The 20,235-nt window shown below is 41.1% G+C and overlaps 1 long non-coding RNA gene across 2 annotated transcripts in view; it reads left to right on the top strand.

Moving 5' to 3' along the window:
* Positions 1-20,235, top strand: part of LOC138743905 (uncharacterized) — a 179,209-nt gene that overhangs the window by 59,471 nt on the left and 99,503 nt on the right. Inside the window, exon 3 of one of the 2 annotated variants that reach the window (XR_011345107.1) lies at positions 2,839-2,958. The exons of the other annotated variant lie outside the window; for it this stretch is intronic. This is a non-coding gene — a long non-coding RNA (uncharacterized lncRNA). Of the gene's footprint in view, positions 1-2,838; positions 2,959-20,235 lie in introns of those variants that run through there. 2 annotated transcript variants of the gene reach the window in all.

Below are 20,235 nucleotides of genomic sequence, written 5' to 3'. Positions count from 1 at the left end.
CCGGCATCACCTACGGCTCCTAGAACGCTTCCACCAGCGTTGTCTCCGCTCCATCCTCAACATTCATTGGAGCGACTTCATCCCTAACATCGAAGTACTCAAGATGGTAGAGCCCGACAGCATCGAATCCACACTGTTGAAGATCCAACTGTGCTGGGTAGGTCACGTCTCCAGAATGGAGGACCATCGCCTTCCCAAGATCGTGTTATATGGTGAGCTCTCCACTGGCCATCGTGTCAGAGGTGCACCAAAGAAGAGGTATAAGGACTGCCTAAAGAAATTTCTTGGTGCCTGCCACATTGACCACCGCCAGTGGGCTGATATTGCCTCAAACCATGCATCTTGGCACCTCACAGTTCGGCGGGCAGCAACCTCCTTTGAAGAAGACCGCAGAGCCCACCTCACTGACAAAAGACAAAGGAGGAAAAACCCAACATCCAACCCCAACCAACCAATTTTCCCCTGCAACCGCTGCAACCGTGTCTGCCTGTCTCGCATCGGACTTGTCAGCCACAAACGAGCCTGCAGCTGACGTGGACATTTATCCCTCCATAAATCTTCGTCCGTGAAGCCAAGCCAAAGAAGAATAAAGGACACTGTTTGACCTCCTGAGTTTCTCGTGTTTTTACTTCAACCACGGTGTCTACAGATTTTCATGTTATACTTCCAATAAGTCTGATGTTCAGACTCAACTCTATCCTCTTGCACGAGTGGCATTATCAGGAGTGGTATTAAGCAGTGTTGATTGGAGGAATGATGAGTAAAATGTGAAAGCTTAGTCCTGGCATTTAGCAGGGACTGTTGAAATGAGAAATATACTCTTTAAATTGGTTGAATTTATGTGCTGTCTTCTGCCTCAGGCAGAGTAAGGACACATGCTGCTTGTACAATCCTTAATCTCACATATCAATAAAGCCCAGGTCAATGTTATTTGGCTGAGCTGAGAACATATGCAAGTATCCAGCGGCAGGACAGTGCTTGCTGCAAGTTGCTTGTTACAGTTCATTCGTCAATAGTATCCACAGTCAGAGCATGCTGGAGCCGGGCATCATGATATTTGCATTATCCTGATTTCCTTTTTGTTTCATCATCCAGTTCCAGGGCATTTGAAAACTGAATCTGACATGCGCTGATCTACTGCAGCAGAAGATTAGATGCGTGACCTTGGGAATTTGTTGGACAAAGGACTAACGCAAAACAATGGTAAAGGAAAGAACGGGAATTAAACCTAATCCAAAATGGAAACAGAAGAAATGGAGTGAAAGCACAGAAGCACTGGAGGAACTGAGCTGGTCTCGCAGCGTCCATAGGTGATAAAGAAATATAGCTGACATTTCGGGCTTCAGCCATTCGTCAAGATGAAAGGAGGATTGGACTAAGTGAAATAGAAGTGAGAAAGGAAAAAAAAGTTAGATTTTTACACATATAATAAAACAAAACATTTAGAAACAATTTAGGAGCAAATCTGGAAACACAAAGACCTGCTGCTGTTGGAATCTTGAGCAAACAAGAAACTGCACCATCCATGGGTGGAAATGGCGAGTCCACATTTTGGTTAGGACCCTTTATCGAGTCTGCAGAAATAATTCAGGAGGCTCGATAAAGGGGCCCAACTCAAAATGTGATACAGCCTGGGCTTTATTGACGTGTGAGCATAAGGATTGTACAAGCAGCATATGATATTATTCTGCCCAAGGCAAAGAGAGCACATAAATTTAACCAGTAGAATGAAGGCATTTAAAAGCGTGTATAAATCTTGTGTAACATCATTCATTGAAGACAACCAAGTTCATCAATAAGAATCACAATGTTGCTGAAGGCACTCACTATCCTGGTAAAGAGTGGAAGTACCAGCCATTACTGTTCAGGCTCCTCTGATAGAAGAAAGATTGGATCAGAGTATTGAGGTTCAATTGACTCAAAATTGTTATCTTATTTTGTGAAGTACCAGACTGAGTCTTCTCAATCTGTATTCACAGCACAGATCGTCCAATATTTCTAATCTCACAGGAGGACTGGTAGTCAGATGGATTAGGCAGAATAGCATAGCATGAATGTGCATGAAATTGTTTGATCTCAGAAGCTGAGCAGGCACAGGCCTGGTCAGTACTTGGAACAACAGGTGCTGTTGATTTCTGTGAGGGACGCTGGACAGTGGCCTTACAGTAGACAAAAAGTTAAAGAATTTCATGTATGTTACAATCTCATTACAATATTATGTGACAATAATGGTACTTTTACCTTTTACTTTGTATGAGTGGCTGAAATTGTCCAGAGTTCACAGCATTGCCACGTATGCTCCTTCATGTTGAGTGGAGAATACTTGCTTGAGTGTTGCACCATCTTAATGCTGCAAGGGTTTTTAAGACAACATTGTAGGACATAAAATGACATAACTATGTGAAGACATTTACCTTGGTAACTCTGCTTCAAGGAAAATGTGACCTCTGCCTGTGCCCATACATGCCTCTTGCAGGCTACTATAAAAGGGCACTAAGCACAAGGCTGTTCCTCCAGTAAAAGATTTGTCTCTCTCTACCATAGTCAAAGCTACATCTTGGAGTGCCAGTCTATTTGTATGGTAATTAACTTCTGCCAAATGTTTTTTTTTGTGTTGTTCTTTAAGTCTGCATTCTGCCTCCTGAATTACTTGCCCCCTCAGTACATATTCCATTATAGTTTGGCTAATATGGAATCAATTTTTTTTTTACCATCTCTCATCGTGTCAGATAGACAGAAACAAAATAATGGAAACCTAAAATAAGAACAAGATATGCTGGAAATGGTCGACTGGCCTGGCTTTAATAAAGTTAACTTTCCATGTTGATTTTTCATCAGATGAAAAGTCGCCAACTTGAAATGTCAGGAGACTCGATAAAGGGGCCCACAGCAGCATGTCCAGTTCTCATTTCCCATGGTACGCTGTTACCAGCTAAGAGTGTGGAGTGTCTGAAGAGCACAAGGTAAAGTTGCGGTGAGGCTTCTGTGGTGAAGGCAGAGGTTCCTCAAAAAGATAAGTAAGGAGGTTACTGTCTCAGAAGCTAGGAAGTTACTTAATTGAGAGGTTGTGTTGATGGCATTGGTAATTTTCCAGGAAACCGTGCTAATGTGTCCATCGCTCTGGGCTTTCAACGTGCTGATCCAATCTAGCTCTTATCTCGATGTAGCAGAGAAGGAGCAAAAATAGTGGGTCCTTTCACTCTTGTTCAGGAGGGTGAATGCCTTGAGCAAGACTGTGATTCTTGTTGAAATACTTGGTTGTCTTCAATGAAAGATGCTACTCAAGACCTCTACAGTTTGCGAAGCTCTGGTCAACCAAACATTTAGCAACTGAACCAACGGGGGAATGTTTGCAGTTGAAGACAATGGAGTGTCCTACTTGTCATTCTATTTGGTTAATAAGTCAGTAAGCAGGTGATAGAAATGGTGAGGGAAGGATTACGTAAGAATAAACCTTCATATGGAGCAGCAAAGCTGGAACCAAAGATTTTCTGGTATCCATGGAATCGTTTTGTGTTTTGAATTTAATGTCTGGGAGGAAATGTACCTTTTGTACTATGTATCCTGTTCAGATTATTTCTTGGGTATTGTGTGACTGAACACATAAACGGTGAAAATGCACGCTGTCACAATCTCATTGTCTAGAAAAACAAAACAATATAAAACAGATATAGGTTTTGTATAATGGAAAAAATATTGAATCTGAATAATTAATGAAAATTGACCAATTGCAAATATAAAGCTGGGGAATGATTTTATGATCATTTAATTTCCTCTATTGGTTATTGTCTCCATGCTGCAATATATTTTATATCATTGATATGCTTAGTAGTGTCTGCTAATTGAGGAAATGACTGTGCATCTTCTTAAAGCTCTCCTATTTTCCCTGAAGATAATATATCATTGTTTGAGCATGAATCGGCTTTATCTACTTGAAATTTAAAAAATGGTTCACACTTCCATTCAGCCTTGTTATTTGCTTTGGCAATGAATACACTAGCTTATCCAAATTCTGCTAGAAAATATGTGCTACTTTCATTCACTCAGCTAGATCTTGAGTACCAGAAACCATCACTGAAGTCAGATGTAAGAATTATTGGCGTTTAGTGGGTAAGAATGGTGGTTGTATGCAAACATAAATCCCCAATTTGGACAGCAGAATGGACTCAAAGTTAGCACCATTCATGAAAAATAGAGATTCTCTACCATGTTTCGATATTGACAGATCAGTCACAAATGGTGGTCCTGTCATTTCAGAAGTACTATTGAAGATGATAAACTTATTTTGTGATCTAACACTTACCCTTTTTGATCTATCCCATTGCTAATTCATGGATTTACCAATCAATAATTTCTCCCATTCCATTCCAGTCAATTCCATTCTTGTCTCTTCAAGTATAAGATTGTTTCAATCTTGAGCTATGATCTAACTTTCAAGGGTAAATATGCTCTTCCCAAAATCTTCCCCGAATGTAGATTTGAAACTGTTTTAGGCTTGTAATCAGATTTCAGATTTATTGACAGACTACATATATGAGATTCTATTACCACTTATAGGTAATGCGAGAAAAAACTGTACTCAACACACAAGTAAACAAATAAAGAATGTAGACAGATAAAGAAATGTAAACAAACTGCAGAATTTTAAAAAATGATCAAAGTACAAAAGTAAGAGTCATTAAATGAATCCCTGATTGAGTTTGATGTTGAGGAGTCTGATGGTGGAGGGGGAGCAGCTGTTCCTGAACCTGGTGGTGCGAGTTTTGTGGCACCTATACCTCTTCTCCAATGGTAGCAGCAAGAACAGAGCATATGCTGGGTGGTGTGGATTCTTGATGATTGGTCCTGATCTCTGACAGTGGGAAGGGTTTTGCTTGCGGGCTGTGTCCACTACCTTTTGGAGGGCTTTTTGCTCAGGGATATTGGTGCCCCTTTACCAGACTATGATGCAGCTGATCGGCATACTTTCCACCACACATCTGTATAAATTTGCCAGGGTTTCTGATGCCTCCGCAAACTCCTGAGGAAGGAGAGGTGCTGACATGCTTTCTTCATGATGCCATTAGAGTGTTGGGTCCAGGAAAGATCCTCCGAGATCACTGTGGTGAATTATGTGACATGCGGTCCATGTACAGGTCACCTGCTTTTGCAATCTTGAATGCTTTCACCGAATACATCTTGGTTCTTATGCTTCAATTTCCTTCCTAATTGACATGATGGTTAAATCTCATTATTATTAAACAAGAAATGGTAGATGTATAAAAAAAATTACAATGAATTATAATAAACAGGGAAAAAGAAATGTAATGTAAATTGAGAAGTAGATGATACATATTATCCATAAATTCTATGGAAATATTTAATTAGGTAAAAGAGAAGAACTCTCATAGACTAAATACATGTCCAACCAAAGTAATCAAGCAACAAATCCAATATGGTATCCTGTAATTAAACCAATGGATTGAAATATAAGATGACAACAATAAAATTGTTTCCGCTCCCATTTTTAAAGGTGACTTATGGGACCAGATGAATAAACTATTTCATTGGTTGGACAACTGGAGAAAGAAAGTATAGTCTTTCTGCCACTTGATTATTGTAGATACTGTCGAATAAGTCATTTGAAATGCATTATGCTGGTTATATATGACTTGCATATAAAGGTGTCTCCCTTAATCAATTTGATATCAGCACTGGACCATATAATTTTATAGAATTGATGACACCTCCAAGAGCTGTGGGTCCAATTTATTGTGCATGTAATTCCAAAGTTATTTTGTCAAAAATAGATAAAAGGCCAAAATATGAATTCCTTAAATATCGAGTTGTATGACCACAGAACCTTTTACAATTCTGAGATCAAGGATAGTGCCATCGAAATTCCCCTGGATGAAAGGGGACCACAATATATTATCCACTCCCATGCTCCAAACACAGCATTCAGAATGGTTATAACTTGCTATGGGCTCTACATTTCTACAGTGCAAGATAGCACAAAAACAGATACCCATGAGGGAAAGAAAGGCCTGAAAAGGAGATAGTCAGAATTAGGCTGGCATGGATACAATGGACAGAATGGTCTCATGTTCCTTAAATTTCTACAATTCCATAGCCAAACTTGTGAATTAAATTTTAGGTATATGTTATCCTTTCTTTTCCGTTGCACCCAGTCATGAAAGCTTACTTATTTTGCCCAATCCACTGCCAGTTCCTCCATTTAGTGGACGTTGAAGACACAATTATTATTACAACCCCAACACCTCCTCTTTCTTTTCTACCATGACATTCAGAAAGGAGCAATCAGATTTAATACATCACTAACAGTATGTATTCATCTATCAAGCTGGCATATTTATTATTAATACAGGTGTGATAGCAACATTTAGGAGGCTTCTAGATACATGAGAATACAAGGAATAGCGGGGTATAGACCATAAGTAGGCAGAAGAGATTTAGTTTAATTTGGCACCATGTTTGGCATGAACTGAATGATAATGTTAATAAGTTTATTGCCACATACATTGTAAAATATACGTGTACAACAAAATTCTTATTTACTGTGGAGAGATAGGTATTTCATGGAATTAAATTAATAAGAGATAGTAAATAAAAGAGTGATTAAATAATAAATATTCATTTACCATAGTGCAAAAAAAAAAGCATGGAGTTCCAATAGTGCAGACGGGCCTTTTGTGGTGTTTGAGCAGAACATGATTAGTGTAACAAGGACAGGTACATGAGCCTGATAGCTGTTGGAAAGAAACAATTCTTAAACCTAGAGGTACTGACGGGCTGTTCTCTGTGGGGGTCTGTTCTTTATTCTATGTTTTTTTTTTAACTTTATGGACCTGACATACCTTGTAAGAAAGTTGCTTCTCTCTCTTATGAGAGATGCCCTCATCACAGTAGTCCTGTTGTCTACTTCTGTCCACTTCTATTTACAGCTATGGCAATGGTGGGGTCTGTGATAAGTTGCCCTATATTTTATACAATTTTTAACCTACTGAAGTTAAAAAAAAAAAGAGAAGTGCATAAGGATAGGCTTCAGATTTTCCTAGAAAGAAAATTATGAGAGACCGCAGGCTTATCTTCCTCATGTGAAATATCATCCCTATATTTCTTTGCTCCTGTCTTAATCCTGCTATCTCCAGTTGCAAGAATGAAGAGAGTGACCTTTAGATTCTAACGCTCTCCCTTCCTCCATTATCTCTTTCAACTTGCTTCCACTAACTTCAAGAGTTTTTGGCCACCGTTATCATCTCTGTCCTGTAGTGGCCGGACTCTCGATTTGTGCCCCTCTCAACGCTATTCAAGTTGGCCAAATGCGGTATGGATCACAGGGATCTTTACACATCTCGTATCTTTCCTTAGGGTGAATTTTCCAATTTGCACTAATAAGGAACCTCACCCATTGCATTGAACTCAGTGAGGTGCTGGCAATGAATTATACTGCTACTACTGACAGACATGCTGGTTTGGTGTATGTTGGAACTTGAAATAGTATTGAGTTTTGTCCTGTCATTAATATTTAATTTATTTATCACCATATTACTCCTTGCCAATTTGTTGACCATCTCTTCCTCCACTCTTTTGTGGCTTAAAGCTCTGGATGGTTGGAAAATATCTCACTTCCATGCACATTTTTATTATATTGTGGCTGCTGCCATCAGGGAAAAGGTATAGGTGCCCTAAGACTCCACCGCCAGGTTCAGGAACAGCTGCTATCCCTCCACCTTCAGACTCCTCAACGACCAACTCAATTAAAGGACTCTTACTTGTGCATTTTATTGATTTTCATTTTTATTACATAGTCAGTTTGTTTACATTTGTTATCTGTTTACAGTTCTTTATTTGTTTACATGTATAAGTGGCATACAGTTTTTTTTTTGGCACTACCAATTAGTGGCAATTCTGCCATGCCTGCAGGAAAAAGAATCTCAGGGTTGTATGCGATGTCGTGTAGGTTCTCTTACAATAAATCAGAAATCTGAAGGCCGAGTTTATAAGCAATGTTATTGGGGAAGAGTGAAAAAACAGAGAATTCTAAAAATATTCTACTTCTACCAGTGTCAACCTCCCCACATTGTTACCAAGACAGTTTTGCAAATTACAAGTTACACTGATTTACTCTTCCTTTAATTTTAAATCTTCTCATGACAGCTCATCCTTAAGGAGCTTGTTTTATGTTTGTAACTTCATCTTGCTGAACCGCGGGAGACAACCAACTAATTGTGTAGTCTTCTCGAGATATATTAAAAAAAGAAGAGATTTGCATGATTTGATTGGCTTGTAGCTTTTATCTCTGTGAATGATGAAGATGTAAAAGAATCTCTGGAAGTTCTTAGGCAAAGGTAATGTTCCAGAAAGTAGTGAGGTTGTTACAGTAATCAATATGATTCAAGTGCCTTTCTGCACCATATTGGCGTTTTGATTATTTAAAAGTAATCAGATGGAGTAGAATTTATGACGAGAATGGAGGGCAAAATAAAAGAACAAATGAACTTTTGTTATTGTTATAAATAAAACTTTGTTGGGCAGAATGTTTGTAATCCATGCAGGGACTGGATATGGCAGCACTGTAACTAGAGCATGGGTTTCTTTGGAATTATTTGGAAGGATTGTTACTATAATTTGTGGTACTTGCATTTTTTTAAAAATTTTTTATTTTTCACACCATAAATCACATTAGCCATGATATACACTTTTTCTTTTTCACCCATATACAGTGACTTTTTCTCCCCCCCCCCTCCCTCCTCCCAAGCCACCCCCCCCCCCCCACCCCCCCCCCTCATCCATTTTAGGTATACAATCTAGGTTGCATTAAACCAGTCAGACAATGTTGTCATTCAACAAAAATACACCAGAAATTCTACTGAGTCCATTCTTTTCTTTCCTTCTCCTTCCATCAACTTAGGTAATGTTTGTCCCCGGTAGGTTTTCGCTATTGTATTTAATGTAAGGCTCCCATACTTGTTCGAATATCTCAATATTATTTCTTAAACTATATGTTATTTTTTCTAATGGAATACATTTATTCATTTCTATATACCATAGTTGTATTTTCAAATTATCTTCCAATTTCCAGGTTGACATAATATATTTTTTTGCTATGGCTAGGGCTATCTTAACAAATCTTTTTTGTGCATCCTCCAAATCAATTCCAAATTCTTTGTTTTTTATGTTACTTAGGAGAAAGATCTCTGGATTCTTTGGTATATTGTTTTCTGTTATTTTATTTAATATCTGATTGAGATCATCCCAAAATTTTTCTACTCTCTCACATGTCCAGATTGCATGAATTGTTGTTCCCATTTCTTTTTTACATCGAAAACATCTATCAGATACTGTTGGGTCCATTTATTTAACTTTTGCGGTGTAATGTATAGTCTGTGTAACCAATTATATTGTATCATACGTAGCCTCGTATTTATTGTATTTCTCATCGTTCCAGAACATAATTTCTCCCATGTTTCCTTTTTTATCTTTAAACTGCAAGAAAAGGAGAATGAGGAAACAAATGGTAAAACTAAACAAAAATGGGAACAAGGTACTTGCATTTTTAAAGCCATTCTGCAAATTGTTGATTACTTGGGTGATCCTTTGATTGAAAACATGCAAATATTTTCAACTAGTCTAATTGGAAGGAGTCAATGAACATTTCAGAACATGAAGGAAAAATTACATTGCTTCTGAATAGTTCAGTAAATCTTGTGGCAAATAAATTATTGAATGGGTTCATTGTATATTTAACAGAAAAAAAACCAGCCTCTCTTAGTTGGATCAGTGTTCACAACAATTTGCATTTATATAACACTGTTCCAGTCATTTAGATTCAAGATCAAGATTCTTTTATTGTCATGTAATAAAACAGAATAACAAATACCTGTATTACACAAGGTTTCCTTTAGTCTGTTGAAAGGCAGACAAACATATGCCATCCACAGAAATTGCCTGATGCCCCTTAGAGTCAGAGAAAGAGAAGCAAATGAGAGCCCTCCAACCCCCCCCCCTCCGAGTCACTGAGTGTCCATGGATTCGCCTCCAGCGCTCCTGAAGCCACAGCCTTCAGTCCAAACCATCAGCAACCTGAATTCCAGATCCAAATCTCAGACACAATCAGGAAGCCTCCAGTGCCCTCAGACTGGACGCTTGGACCCCAGTGGGAGTGCTGTGTCTTCCCTCCCCACTCCATCCTCTCCATAGATCTACACCAGATCTGCCTTTACAACAGCTTCAGGAGCACCGCCATTTTTAAAAATAATCAATCGCAATTGGCCATTAGTCAAAGAGGGAATATTGGGACAAATGGCCAAAAGCCTGGCCAAAGTGACTGAATGTTTTTAAGATCTTAAGGGTAAAATGTGCAGAAGAAAAAATTAGGAAGATTTTGTGCCTGCATCACTCTCTGTGTGAAGAAGTTCCCCCTCATGTTCACCCTAAACTTTTCCTTTTTCTGCCTCAACCCATGTCCTCTGGTTTGTATCTCACCTACCCTCAGTGGAAAAATCCTATCAACATTTACTCTGTCTATCCCCCTCATAACTTTAAGACCTCTATCAAATCCCCCATCATTCTTCTACATTCCAAAGAATAAAGTCCTAACCTGTTTAACCTTTCCCTGTAACTCAATTCCTGAAGTCCAGGCAGCATCCTAGTAAATCTTCTCTGCACTCTTTCTATCTTATTGATATCTTTCCTGCACATAATACTCCAAATTTGGCCTACAACTTTAACATAACATCCCAACTCCTGAACTCAATACTTTGATTTATGAAGGCCAATATACCTAAAGCTCTCTTTACAAACCTATCCACCAGTGATGCCACTTTCAGGGAATTATTGATCTGTATTCCTCAGTACCCTACCATTTACCATGAATACCTAGTGTCTGAACCTTCCTGACTAAACCCCCCCCATGCAGGACCTTGTCAAAGGCCTTACTAAAGCCCATGTAGACAACATCCACCACCTTTCCTTTGTCCACCTTCCTGGTAACCTCCTTGAAAAAGTCTATAAGATTAGTTAAACATGACCTACCACGCACAAAGCCATGTTGATTATCCCTTATCAATCCCTGGCTATCCAAATAATTGTATATCTGATCTCTTAGAACACCATTGAATAATTTATCTAATACTGACATCAGGCTCATTGGCCTATAATTTCCTGGGTTAGCTTTGGAACCTTTCTTAAATAATGGAACAACATGAGCTACCCTCCAATCCTCTGGCACCACACCTATGGCTAAGGATATTTTAAATATTTCTGTCAGAGCCCCAGCAATTTCTACACTAGCTTCCCTCAAGGTCCAAGGGAATATCTTGTCACGCCCTGGGGATTTATTATATGCTTTAAGGCTGTAAGCATTTCCTCCTCTTTAATCCGTATAGTTGCCGTGACCTCACTGCTTGTTTTCCTTACTTCCCACGACTCTGTGCCTGTTCCCTGAGTGAATACTGATTGAAAATAACATTTAAGATCTCCTCCATATCTTTTTTGGCTCCATACAAAGCCGACCACTCTGATCTTCAAGGGATAAACTCCTGTGATTACAACTTTCTGTTGCCTGCAGCTGTCTGCTATCTCTCTACAGATTTACTCCTCCATTCTCACTGATTATTGAGTGGTCTATAATACAACCCCACAAGCGTGGTCATGCCTTTTCCGTTCCTCAGCTCCACCCATATAGCCATATAGTAGACAAGCCCTCTGGTTTGTCTTGCCTGAGCACAACTATGATATTTTCACTGATGAGCAATGCCCCACCTCCCCCTTTCATCCCGTCCCCCCCACCCCACCCCGTTCTATCGTGTCTAAATCAATGGAAGCCCAGAATATTGAGCTGCCAGTCCTGCTCCTCCTGCAACCAAGTTTCACTAATGGTCACAATATTCTAATTCCATATGCCAATTCATGCTCTAAGCTCATCTGCCTTTCCTACTGTACTCCTTGCATTGAAATAGATGCACCTGACAACGTTTCCACCACATTCAACCTGTTCACTTCTAATGGTGCATGGAATTTTCACATAATCTTTCCCTCCTCCACTCCTCTATCTGCTCTGGCACTCTGGTTCCCATCCCCCTGCAAATCTAGTTTAAACCAACTGGAGCAGTACTAGCAAAGCTCCCCGCAAGGATATTAGTCCCCTTCCATCCCATCAGAGCTTGTCCCATCTTCCCTGGAAGAGAGCCCAATGATTAAGAAACCTGAAGCCCTCCTTCTTACACCATGTGTCCAGCCACAAGTTGAGCTGCATTGAGTGAGTGAACTTAGTTTTCTCTGCTTAGAGTGACAGAGGATGAAGGGTGCCCTGATAGAGGTGTATAGGATGATGAAAGGCATTTATCGTGTGGATGGTCAGAGGCTTTTTCCCCAGGGCCGAAATGGCTAACATGAGGGGGCACAGTTTTAAGGTGCTGGACGTGAGTACGTTTTTCACACAGGGAGTGGTGGGTGCATGTAATGTGCTGCCAGCAACGGTGATGGAGTCAGGGACACTAGGACCTTTTAAGACAGTCTTAAATACATTGAATGGAGAAAAATGGAGGGTTATGCAGTGGAGAATTTCTAGGCAATTAGAGTAAGTTATTAGGTTGGCACAACACTGTGTTCTACTATGTTCTGAGAACGAGAGAGACTGTGTGAGTTTAGGTCCTGCTGACATTTGCACATCTGCTTTATGTCAGTATAGGAGCACAGACACCATAACTTTTCAGCTAAGACGGATTTACAACCTTGGGAACTTTCCATTATCCCTGAATATGGAGGAGAACAGATACTGTAGGACTTTCTGATGTGCATAAGCAATTTTTGGGATACTGTGTCTCAGGGACATTCTGGGAAAGTGTACAAAGGTAAACCTGATGGAGTGACTGAAATGATTATGGAAGCCAGCAAGAATTTGAAGGAATTAAAGGAAACAAATGCTTATTAGGGAAGTTATTGAGCCAGAGCATTGGCTGTAGAATCAAGGCAACAATCCTGGAGATAATCAGTTGCAACAACTCTGGAGAATAACCATTGGAGAAGATGAGCTACAGTCAGGAACTCGGTGAATAACTTGTAGGATTGAATTCTCACTAGATTCATCTGGAGCAGGTAGTATTTAAGTAGAAGGCGGGGTGGGGTTAGGAGTTCTAAATGTAAATGAAGAGTCTTCCTTGAATCTACATAGGGAATTTGAGTTGCTTGAACAATCATGCTTAATAAAGCAGCAAGTATGATGCGACAAAGTTATATCATGTGCTGCATTTAATTGACAAAAATGTCATGTTTCCTCCACTTTTAGAAGGAAAGAAAAAGCCAATATCACAGATGGACAATGACACAGATAGAAGACAAGGTACCCAAAGACTTTGTCAACTCAGTGCCCCCTCTGATCCTCACCCTGCTTCCCTACTCCGTTTTTAAATGAAAGCAAGGGGGGGGGGGAACCTCTCCAAACTCTGACCTCTGACCTTCTGAAGCCGGTGAAAGTGAATTGTGGGCACATGGGAAGCCATCCGCCTGATTAGCTTGGTGCTCATTTTCATCAACAGGCACTCAAATTCTCAAAGTAAAACTAAAACAATGTAGGTTTGCAAATAAATCCATAACTTTTTTTAAGACCTTGTTATTTTCACCTGCAGCAAACTAATTAAATGTAATCAGATACAAATTCCACATCAGACCTAATGTTGCTTTACAGGAGTGAAGAGATTGGTAGGTTTGGGAGAACATAGAACTCCAAGTTTAAAGAGGGATAAATGGAAATGTGATTTTTTTTATGGTTGGCATAACAACAAATGGTAACTAATTACATGAAACAATCATATTCCTGGAGTTCAGAAGGTTGAGGTGTGATTTGATTAAATTTTGAAAAATGTTATATAGAACCAATAAGCTACAGAGAGAAAAAAAATCTCTACTTGAGAAGCAGCCCAGACCAGGGAGTTTAATAATTAGGTACATGGCTTCAGAAATGACATTCAGGAACACAGGGTGGTAGAACATTTTAAGTCTTTTTTGAAGATTGTTCAATTGTTTAGGTCGGAGATGGGTAGAATGTTGCGAGCATAAGTTATTTAGCGAGCAAAGACAGATAAGTGGTGTGAAACAAGAAAGTTTGCATATGCTGTGATTGTAGTAAATACACAAGATTGCTGAATAGACTCAGCAGGTCCTGCAGCCTCCACAGGAGGCAAACATTTATAACCAACGTTTTGGGCCTGAGCCCTTCATCGAGGTATGACGACAGAAAAGGGGTTTTGGGTCACAGAGCACAATGGCAGAGGGTGGAACAAGCTCAAGGAGCTTGATCCTATGTTCCTCTCATTCATTTCCTTTTCTAGTATGTGCTGCAAACATACAATGACAGCAGTTTTGAGATGCTGAAGAATCAGTTACAAATGTGTGCATGTATTATTCATGCTGCAATTGGCTTGCTTAAGGAAGTGCTGGCTGTTTCTGAATAGATTGTGGTGTTAGCCCCTTCTGTGGAATTAGTCATCATCAAGGCAAATATTCTCTGCACATCTTTAGGAATGAACTGAGGCGAAGAATAAATTATGAAGTTTCCTCACAAACTACAAAGCAGAGGAGAAAAAAAAGATTAACCCAAGAAAGTCTGCCTGGGGCACCCTGCCTGTGGTATTGTGGATGGGTTTAGTGTTGCATACAACCCAAGCAAGGACAAGGGTGATAGAAAACTGTCTTTTTAAATCATTCTGTAAAATGCCTGTTTATTATTTTGATATTATTGTTTCTAAAACCCTTAATATTATTACTGATGAATGACTGAACAAGATTCTTCTGTTTAAGTCAGTTGTTCTCAACCTTTTTCTTTCCATTCACGTACCACTTTAAGTAAGACATGCATCGGTGCTCTGTGATTAGTAAGGAATTGCTTAAGGTGGGAAGTGGGTGGGAAGGGAAGGTTGAGAATCACTGTTCTAGACCCAATTGTCACTGAAATATTTTGCTTGAGAAAAATTGTCATTGGCCCATTTCCTTTGGAGTTATGAAACTGAGCACATACCGAGTCAATTAAAACAGTGATTTTCAACCTTTTTCTTTCCACCCTCATACCCTCATACCATCTTAAGCAATCCCTTACTAATCACAGAGCACCAATGGCATAGGGAATACTTAAAATGGGATGTGAGTGGAAAGAAAAAGGTTGAGAATCACTGATTTAGGTTCAGTTGACTTCATATTGAAACAGGGAGACATCATGAGAGTGGACATTTTAAGTGACCAATTCTGGCTCCATCAGGATGGAATAGTTGGAGGCATAAGGGCCAGGGGTTAAAACAGCAGAAAGCTCCCAATTAGAGCTGTCAAAGCCCAGGATGCCAATTCAAATGTCAGTTTGTCATTGCACCTCCCAATTTCCGTTATCTACTACATCTCAACAACTTTCCCAGATACTTAAATTGAATTGTATTGAATTTTTTATTAGGATGTCTACTGAAACACAGTGAGAAACATTGTTTTATATGGTCTCCAGACAAGTCAATCTCTCCTTGAATACAACAGGTAGTGAAAATAAAACCAATGTGTAGAGTATAATGTTACAGAGAAAAGGTCCTGTTGAAGGAATGTAAGGGCAGCATCATTTAGCTTGTGAAAGGTCCATTCAGTGGCCTGATAATGTCCTTGAATCTGGTGAAGCGACTTCAAACTCATGTATATTCTGCCTGAGGGGAGGAGGAAGAAGAAGAGCGTGTGACCAGGTTGGGATGCTTCCCCAGGGAAGCAGGGAATGTAAATGGAGTCAATGGAGGGGGGGGTGGGGGGTGGGGGGTGGGGGGTGGTGGTGGGGAGTTATTTTCAGCACTGGCCTGAGCTGCATTTGCAACTTTTCTGCAATTTGTTGTAAGTTTGTGGTTTCCCAGTTGTGCATCCCAGATTTTCATTGCTCCAACATTAGCAGATATGTCTTCATCTTTCTTGGTTCCAACTTCTGAAATTCCCTCCTGCCTTAATATCCTCAAATCTCAATCTCTGGCTCTTAATCAAGTTTCATTTCAGGTTTGTTCCTATGATTTATTTTGGGGCATCCTGTCAGATCATTGATGCTATTAGAATCTAGCTTGTTTTTGTTGTTGACAGAAAATAACTTGTATATGAAAAGATTATGAAAAGAGCACACCTCACTGACAAAAGGCAAAGGAGGAAAAACCCAACCCCAACCCACCAATTTTCCCCTGCAACCGCTGCAACCGTGTCTGCCTGTCCCGCATCGGACTTGTCAGCCACAAACGAGCCTGCAGATGACGTGGACATTTACCCCCTCCATAAATCTTCATCCGCGAAGCCAAGCCAAAGAAATTCTGTAATGCTGGAGAATTTCTCTGATCCTTCACGGATCTGGCTGAGGTCTGTAATGCTTTAATTTGCTTCTCTTGGCCTGTTTTTGTCATCTTCTTTACTGGTTATCAACTGAGCCTTCTTTTATAACCTAAGAGCCCCAGCGTAACATACCAAGCAGGATGTCAGAGCTAGGTTTAGTTGTCTTCTGACACTTCTGTTTGGCTTACAGTTGAAATTTGGGCAACTGGATAAGAATGTTGACATTAGGCCCTTTTGTGCAGTGAAAAATCTCTGGGAAGGATAATGGGTGGAGCGCTGCGCTCCACGGCCTCATATGAATGTACAGCCACTGCAAGCAGCTGGCTAGTGGCGGGCTGGTGACATTGCAATTATGCCGTCAGCCAGCGACCCATCCCTCTCTCTCCCACCCACTCACCCCCTCCCTCCATGAGCTCCTCAGGGCAGGGGTGGCCGTAGGAGGCCGTCAGGGTGGGGGCAGTCGGTGGAAGCCGTCAGGGCAGGGGTGGCCGGCAGGGGCTGTCAGGGCAAGGGCAGCTGGCTGGAGCAGTCAGGGTGGGAGCCTGCAGGGGGTGGCTTGTGCGGGCCCCACCAGCCACTCTGGCACCTCGCCAGGCTGCTTCGGCCTTCAGGGCCACGCTGCTTCAGCCTTCAGGGCCACTCGTCAGCGGGCTCAAATCATGGCAGAGCAATGTCCATCTTCCCTACGCATAATCCCCCATGCAGCTGGAAAACTCAGAGCTGTGGGGGATTATGGGTAGAGAAGATAGCTATTGATCTGCCGCATACTTATGACAGGTGGCGCTATGGCAAAGGTCACCCCACCTCCATCGGATCCGAGGATGCCTCGAGGCACCGAACTTGAATGCAACGCAAGAGCAGCCTGAAATCTACGAAAGGCAAGTTTGTATTTTGTAGTTTGTAGTTTGTAGCCGGCCTCCAGGCAGAGGTTTGGCATGAAAGGGCCTATTGTTAATCATGAACCCACATCCCCAGAGGATTGTCCTTCACTAATTGCTGCTTGTGAGGATTTATTGGCATATGCAGACCATTAATGCAGACAGTAATGTAGGGGTGCAAAAAAGGAAATCTCAATCATACCTGTTTTAATTCCATCCTTGAGAGCTAAAAGGTAGATAGTTCACTCCACTTAGTGCTCATTGGGCTTTTAGATTAATGATACAGAACTTGATGACTCATGTGTAAGAAAAATGTAAGGTTATGGGCTGTGAGGCTGGGTTGCATAGACTGGTGGTGGAGTAGGTTTATAGAGTTCGGCACAACATCGTGGGCCATAAGGCCTGTTCTGTGCTGTCCTAGTCTACCAGCATTTATGATATTCTGATACTGTACCTCTTATCCCCACTCTTACTTTATTCTTTTAGGTTTCAACCTTATTTACGTTATTCTTTTAGGTTTCAACCTTCAGAACATTTTTTACAAAGTTCAAATTTATTGTCAAAGTACATACATGATATCATGTAGAACCCTGAGATTCTTTTACCTGTGGGCAAGGCAGAATTTCTACTTATTGGTAACTCTAAACGGTACTCAAGAACCAAGGAAAGTATTCAAAAGAGAAGAATGTAAACAAAGAAAGAAATGTAAACAAACTGACTCTGCAATCCAGAGAAGAAAATAAGTATTTGGTAATAAATAAAGAGGAATTGATGTGGAATCTGGACTTTACTTCAGGAGATGCAGATGAGAACTCCAGTCGCTTAACATTTGAATGTTAATGTTTCTGATTTTTAAAAAATCCAATTATCAGTCCGATAGTTCAAACTAATATCTTCACAGCATTGTGCGTAAGCAGAAGTTAATAATGCATATCAATGTGACAAATCATTCAAACTGTCAAGAAATACTTTTAGTAGGAAGCAAATGGTTTAAGAATGTTCTTAGGTTTTAACATATTTTCTGCAATGAAAATCTTAGAAGTTGGATCGAGCTCGTTTTCTTATTTACTGCAAAATAGCCTTCACTGAGAAGTTTCAAGATTCAAGGTTCAAGGTTCCTTTTATTGTCATGTAATAATATATTAAAAATGTAATATACTTTAATTTTTACCTGCTACAAGGCCAGCAGAGTCACCATTAGTAGGTCTGCCCCCCCTCCCCCCACCCACCACTTACAGTATGAGAGAAAGAGAAGTAAAAGGGAGTCCCTTCAGAGTCACTGAGAGTCCGTGGATTCCCCTCCGGCTGCTCCCACCAACCTCTGCTGCTGGCCAGATTCCTGTTGATTCACCGGCAACCTGAGCTCCAGATCTAAACCTCCGACACGATCGAGAAGCCTCCAGTGCCCTTCGGGAGAGCTTCTTGACCACAGACCCTCTTGAATCCCGGCTCCAATACCTGGTTCCCATAAGCCAATATCCAGCATCCCACAGCCCGTTCAGGTCCCCCCCTGACCACAGGTCGCCAACAACCCGGAGCCCTGTGTGGGTCCCTCAGACGCTGTGGTCGCCGTCCTGTAGGATTGTTCAGCCGGTGAGCCCTTCGCCGGCTTGCCGCTGTGGTCACTGTCTACTGGGTCATCTTCTATGCTCCTCCCTCTCAACAGCAATTTTCTTCTCGTTTCTAGTGCCCCATGCCTGTCCGCTGCACCACCAGAGTCTGCAAACCCCCGTGGCTGTGGCTGAGCACAGGCGCTGCCACTTTGGGCGCAGACCTCCGTGACTGTAGGATTTTATGCAAAAACCTAGTCGGCTTCTTTAACAGGCGCTTAAACCTGTACGGAGCCTCTAGCATTAGGACCAGGCAGTTGAACCCTTCGGAGGAGTCTCTGCTCTAGACTCTCCTGGGGTTGCAACAATGTCAATGCGACCGCTACAGCAGCTTTGGCAAATATGTGAGTAAATGGATGCCAAAATTAAGCAAATGGCTAAAACATCTTCTGAAAGTATAGAAAGAGCAAGAGGCTATTAGAGACCAAAGAAGCAAGTTGCATTTGGCGAATGTGCAAAAGGTTCTTGATGAATAATTTCCAGCTGTCTTCATTAAGGTGGTTAATGTGTGTGGAATGTTGCATGATAACATAAACAGAAGGAGCAATTTTTCGGTGGTTAGCATAAGAGCAAAAGAATGGAGCAGGAGTCGGCCATCTGTCCCATCAATCCTGCTTCGCTATTTAGCTTTGGACTCAGTTCCACCTACCTGCCTTTTCCCCATCAATCTTATTTCCCCTACTTTGCAAAATTTGTCTTCACTTTATCATCTGTGCAGGTGTATAAATATTCAGAACAGATTGAAATATATCCCTGCTTGTTTTCAAAGAAATCAGGGAGGACATTATCAAGGCTCCATGATCCTTGACCTCCAGTCCTTCTTCCCACCCCACTGAAAGTGTTGAGGTGCATCTCTGTGTGGTACAGGAACAGCTGTAGAAACTGCAGCGAGCTGTGAAGGCAGCTCAGACACCCTCCCCCTCCATCAGCACTTCCCACGGTCTCAGAATAGCAGCCAACATATTAACGTATAAGCGAAAGTAATATCCCAGACCGCCACTATGGCATCTGATCAGGCCGCTTCAGGGCCACCCTGGCAGCACGCGGCGATGGCTCAATGCGGAAGCAATGGCCGTCTTCGTTCCCCATAACCTCCCCCCCTTTGCCAGTGCCAGGGAAAACGTAGAGCAGTTCCAGCTGCGAGGGGGATTATGGGGAACGAAGACTGCCATTGCTCCAGCATTGAGCCTGCTACCAACCACCACCATTGCCATAAGTAGGTTTTGTTTCAACAAAATGCATAAATAAGTTTTAAAGGGAGGGGAGGATGCACAATATCAATGGAAGTAAGTGCTAAATGTTTAACGAGGGGAGGCACAGTTTCAATGCTTGCTATAGGTGCTATGATCCCCAGATATGCCACTGGTAATCATTGAACATATAGTGATCTGAGAAAACTAGCATCATTTTGT

Source organism: Narcine bancroftii, chromosome 10 (genome assembly GCF_036971445.1).
Source record: "Narcine bancroftii isolate sNarBan1 chromosome 10, sNarBan1.hap1, whole genome shotgun sequence".
NCBI lineage: Eukaryota > Metazoa > Chordata > Chondrichthyes > Torpediniformes > Narcinidae > Narcine > Narcine bancroftii.
The sequence above is the reverse complement of the archived record's forward strand: the minus strand, read 5'-3'. Positions and strand labels throughout refer to the sequence as shown.